The sequence below is a fragment of the Haliaeetus albicilla genome, chromosome 13 (genome assembly GCF_947461875.1).
Source record: "Haliaeetus albicilla chromosome 13, bHalAlb1.1, whole genome shotgun sequence".
Lineage (NCBI taxonomy): Eukaryota > Metazoa > Chordata > Aves > Accipitriformes > Accipitridae > Haliaeetus > Haliaeetus albicilla.
This window is the reverse complement of record NC_091495.1, coordinates 6,988,582-6,994,581: the sequence shown is the minus strand read 5'-3', so window position 1 is coordinate 6,994,581 and position 6,000 is coordinate 6,988,582.

The window sequence follows — 6,000 nt, the reverse complement described above, 5'->3', positions numbered from 1 at the left end:
CCACGGGCTCTGTAGGACTCCTGTTCCTCCTGCCATGCCTCTGCAGCCGACAGTGAGATGGAAGCAGGGATGGCCAATACTTACCTGCTGCCCCTGGGCAAGTCCCACCTGGAGTCCGAAATATAATTTACAAATCCTAATTCTTTAACTATAGCCCCATCTAATGGTACGATCCCAGCCACTCCCTGTACAACGCTGGTGTTTGGGTGGGTGCGAATCCTCCTCCGGAGTTGGGAGTTTCTGGCTGTCGTGGTGTGCCAACGGCATCGCCGGGCCAAATCCAGCCTGCCAAATGTTTCTGGTTGGGGACACAGCAGCTCGGGGGCTGCCACTGCCACCACGCTTGGGCATGCCGGCGGCTCTGGCTGTACCCCAGTATGGTTTTCCCCCATTTTTCTCTCCCTCTCTCCCTTTTTACTGGTGTAAAAAAATCAGCAGCACCTGTGGCCTCTTTGGCGAGGCACGTTGGGCTCCGGCTCCTGCCGCCGGAGTTCCTGCTGCCAGGCTCGGCTCGGGAGCCGACACGCGTGGCTGTTGGGAGCAGCAGGATTTGTGCTGCGGGAGCCTTGTGCCGGCTGTCCCCGAAGGCTCCTCCGAGGTCTTCTTCTGTGCCCGGGCTGGTGTCTGGCACGTCTTCTGATGGATGCTCATACCGGAGCGATGCAGAGCTGAGGGTAGGAGCAGCTTGATGCTGCCACTGCTCCCGCACAGGCCGTGGGGAAGGCGCGGGGTGCCCGGCAGGGTGGGCATTAGGTGCTCCTGCGTGCATGTAAGCAGCACTGCCATTAAGGAAAGCATTTAAAGCCCCGCCACCCCTTCTCTGGAAGGTCCCCTGTATGCACATCAGCAGCAGCCCCTTGGGACACGCCGTCCTGTCCCCAACACATGCCCTGGCTGCCGTGGGGGCCAGGGCACTGCCTGCATCCCAGGCAGAGCTGAGGGGGGCTCGGCTGCCTCCCAGCCCTTTCCAGTAAGGAAAATGGGCAGGAAACCCATGGAGTGGGCCCCAGGGCATAAAGCCCGTACAGCCGCCAGCTTCCCTGGGACTGCCTGCTCCTGGACTGAATCGCTGTAGCCATGCGGAGCTACGCACTAATGTCCTGATAGTAACAGAAAGTTCAGTTTAATTGAATTTAAGCTCTATCTAGGGTTAAGGTACGAAAGGCCGTGAGAACTGAGGGCAGTGGTGCTTGTTTTGCAAGGTCTGTCTGCTGCCTAGAGGACAGGGTCCTGCATCTGCTTCGTGCCTTGCTGGCTGAAGCATCCCTCTCCCCCACTTCTGCAGGCTGGGATATGGTGATGGTGGTACTGGTGCTGGGTATGGGGGTGCTGGTAGGGACTGCCCTGAGCCCATGGTGAGTGTTACTGTGGCCTTTGGAGAACAGTTTACTTGCTGTTTTGGGTTTGGTGGGGTGGGTTTTTTGTTTGTTTGTTTGTTTTTGCAGCTGCATTTGCAGATATCTTCAAATGTCAGTGGTGGCTGAAACCCAACCCCTGCAGCCAGATGAGGCTGACCTTGTCATCCAGAGCCAAATTGTGCTGTTACAATGATCTAAAAGCAGGCTGGAAAGCCCGGCTGCTCCACTGCATCTGCCCAGGGGAAGAGGTGGGTGGGCGAGAGGTGCCCTGCTGCCCTCCACGACGGCGGAGGGATGCTTTAGCTGTGTTAGCCTCACGTCTCAAGGGGTGTGCTGGCCCGGTGCGTGCATCCACAGCCCCGTGTATGTTACCTGGCCTGCCTGGGTAAGTTCATTAAGGACTTGGGCTGCTAACGGTGTGGAGATGGCAAATACTGAGGCTGGATGCCCAACAGGCGCCCAGCTGCTGGGCTGCAACTCCCGTCCCTAAAAACAACTGCAGGGTTACAGCCAGGAGTGGTGTTTTTCCAAACCTGGCTGAGAGAAATGCTCCTACTGCTGGGCAAAGCAGCTCCTCTGTGAGAGAGGAGGTTTTCTACACCACTTGCAGTTGTGGTGGGTTTTTCCCTTCCCGCCACCACCTTCTCCATGCATGAGGTTGTGCCCTGATGTCCTGTGTGACACGGTCCCCTGAGACCCTCGTGCTGGCTGAGTCTGAGCAGGGATGGTGGTGTTGGGGCTCTCGGAGAGCCCTGGGGACACGCGGGCACTGGGAGGGAGGTGGCATCATCAGGTATCATTGGGCAACATCCCTTTGGCTCTGGACCATGCGCCACGGTGAGAGCGAGCACCATCTCTCCCGCAGCCCGACCCCAGCTCCGACTTACGCATTAGCCCACAAAAGCACAGAAATATGACATCGTGGCCACTGCAAGCCCCACCGGTGAGGCTGGGGAGGGAAACCTGGCACAGCTCCCAGTGGGCTGGCTGGTTTCAAGGGGGAGCAGAAAGCAGCTCTTTGTGGGGTCCCTTCTGCTGGGAGAGGGAGCTCACCGCCCCAGCCCCCTTGTTTATCCAGCACCAGCGGGCTGGCTACAAAAGACTACCTGTAAAAATTAGTTTTGGCACAAGCATCCCGGGGAGCGCCTTTGCCAAGGAAAAATATTGTCGACAGGCTCTAGGAAAACAGTGTTACTCATCTGGGGGGAAAATAACCAAGCCAGGTTGAGCAACCTGCATGGATATATTCGGCACAGCTTTACCTCCGACCAGCAGTGGGACACCTGCAAAAGGATGGTGCTTTTCCTTGGTGCTACCCCATGCCACCCAGCTTGCCTCGCCTCGGGTTGGTGCAGGTTTGAGGGTCCCCCACTCCCCACTGAGGGACACATCAGGCCAAAGGGGGGGGGCATTTGTGGGATGTAGCTTGCTGGTGCAGGGGGTGATTTTATCCTGGGTTGCTGGAGGTGTTCCCGGTGCTCTGCTGTGCCAGGGCAAAGCCCAGCCCCTGGGTGCTGGCGGGGGGCAGCTGAGCTTGGCAATGGGAATGGCTGAAACTGGCATTAAAACATTTCCCACCCTGTTCTTCCCATCACCAGGCCTGCACTGAAGTCACTTCCCCGTGCGTAAGAAGCAATCCAAGGCTTAATGACTATTTTTTTAGACATTAAAAACCTCTGTTCTCTGCAAACCAGAACCAAATTTTACAAGCATCACGTAAAGCTCTGCTAGTTGCTCTGCACTCGCTCTGCAATCTTGTTTGACTATCCTGATGCAGGCTGCAAATAACTTCCTGGTGTTTTACAGCATGTGTCAAAGATAAGAGCTTGAGAAATCGGATTCCAGTCAGTAAGTGACTGTTGAAGCCCTCCGATACAAACCACAGCTGCACTGCAAAGGACAGAAAGACCTTGCGTGGCTTATATCAGCTTGCAGACCCCTTTTTCTTCCCTGGCTGGAGCCACCCTTTGGCTCTGAGCACCCGCAGAGTGCCAGCTGAGACACAAAGACTGTTTTGCTTCATCTGATATAAAACCTGGCAACGAGGAGGAACGGGGTTCATCTCCCATAAAGCTGAAGTGCCCCTGCCTTGAATATCAATACTAATCCAAATGGTTTAATATACTTTAAGCCAATCTGACATTGTTTCAATGAAACACCTTTGAAAGCCCTTTGATGTGCAACAGGCAGGTCTCAGATGAGCGGTATTTGGGGGAAGATTTGGGATACCATTTCATGCTTTGCTTTATCTTCCAGTACATGGAGCTGGATGTAGCTGCAGCGTGAGGTTAGAAGTTTTATTTTTTAAGCAATGGACCCAAAAGCACGTAGCTCACATTTGTAACCTATCCTATCAAACCAGCTGTCAGCACAAACACCACCGGCACACCTGAGCCCAATGCAAGCAAGCTGCTGTCGCAGAGCATGGGACCAACGTGTAGTGCAGGGACTTGCACAGCTCTGTGACAAATCTCTTTCCACCAGCACACGGTAAAGCAAAGACCCAACCCCAAAAGTTTTCCCTTTTGTGCACTGCCTCCTTGTACAGTGAGCAGGAGTGAAAGCACAGACAGCCTGGCTCCTGCCACTGAGCTTGGTCTGCAAAGCAACTAACAGCAGGAGCTGGGCTTATTAATTTGAACTGTGTTTTGGGGGGAAGGTGGAATGGGGGAGACCAGAGCAGAAATAGGTAGGAAGTAGCAGCTTGCAAGAGAGAAACCATAATTTCCACAAATCATGCATTTTAACTGGGGTTTTGCTCTAGCTGGCACCTTTGCGCCGTGCCATGTGTATGGAAGGTGCTGGCCCAGACCCCGCGGTGTGCAGATGCGGCAGCCAAACACGGCAGAGGAGCTCAAGCTTCGAAGGGCAGGAGCTACGGGACCTGAACCCAGAGGACAGGAACGCAAGTCAAATAGGCTGGGAAGGATTAGAGGTCTCAAGCAGGCTTCTTCCAGCTTCCCCTTACAGTCTTTTCACTGCAAACGTAGCCGAGGGTGGAAAGAAGATGGGGATTGCAGGCTCTAGTGCTAGGAAGAAGAGAGCATCAAGCTGTCAGAAAGCAGCCTTCACATTGCTCTTTCAGATTAATAAGGCTAACAACTGCCCTGAGCTGTTACTCAGCTGGGAGAAGTGGCTAGCACTGGGGTGAAGGATGGCTACTTTGCTTCGTGCTACTTCAACAGGTCTATGCAGCCTACTTTCAAATTTCTAAAGCAACTGCATAAATAGGAGGTTAAATGGCTAAACTACCCCTTAACCTCCTTTGACAGCAGACAACCGATTTGTATGACCCTGCCCATTACAGTTACCTCAAAGGGTGCATCCAGCTGCTCTAAATCACACAGTATTTCATCTGTGACTTACAAAGCAAAGTCCAAGGCAGAAAGTGCTAAAAGCCAAGGGGTGGGAAAGGACAGCAAAGAGGACAGGCAAGGATAATTTTGTAGAGCAGCCAAGCGGCTTAATTGGCCAAGTCGTTTCAATTGCACTGCTTATCCTTCTGGGACAAGAGAGTCAAGGAAGACCTTGCCATGGTATCTCCCATGCAACTACCTCAAAGAAGAGGCTGCATAAGCAACATCGACATTGACGATGCTTCTGAAAACAATGTCATTTCTAACAACAGTTTGTCCCTGAGATTATTTAGCTTTTCTCAAAGGACCAGTATATTTGGAACAGAGCTTTGTCAGCCTCTTTATGTTGCATCACCGAGATTTATTGCCAGTGACTCAGTTCATTTCAGAGAATGTTTATGATAACTCTCTTGTGGAAGAAAGCTGCCTTAAGTGAGTGCTTCACTTTTAATTGGAAAAATGGGAATTTATACATGCATGAAACAGGTAAAATAAGTCTAGCTGGGGTAGCCTTGGTGCTGTAATTACTTTGGTTTTCAATGCACTTGCACATTTCACATGAAACTAGGTTGTAGCATACCCAGACTATATGGTACATTGAACCTCTCAGCACCTTGCATTTAACAGCACAACACTTGTTTTGTTCTCACGAAAGAGACTTCTGCTCCCTAGATGAGATGTGGAAGCTCCAGCTTGAGACGCTGCTGTCTATGGGGGCAGATGGGGCAAACAGGACCCAGACCACAGATCAAACTAGTGCAAAACCCACTTCTGGCCTTAGCTCCAGGATAAACCACTTACTAGTAGCGGGTAAGCAGCAAAGGGTGATTTTTGGCCAACAGAAACCTTAGCATAACTTGCCTTTGTGCCTCTAGGTTCTTGCTTTTCTTCTTGTTCAGTCTAAACCGTGCATGGTCCTGCTGTCTCTTGCCCTTCGGGCCAAGGACTTTTCAGGACAATGCAGCCAGCTCCTACTGCCCCTTGGGGCTGGGTTCATTAAGCCACAGGGGGAAGGGTAGGCACTTTTCTCCTAGGCAGAAAATAGCTTACAAGTTTTAGCTGCCCACATCCAATCCTTTCTGGTGCCCTTTTAAAAACAAAAGCGATTATGCTGTTCAAGCTGGGCTCTTCTGATATTGAGAGATGGCCTCATCCAGTGAGCTAGTGACACTTCTCCTGCAGAGCCTTTGGCCCAAGTGATGTGGCTGCTAAGACCACAATGTTAGCATGGTACTGAATTTTTAAAAGTGAGAGGGAAAATGACAAGCTTATCTTAGCTGAATAGC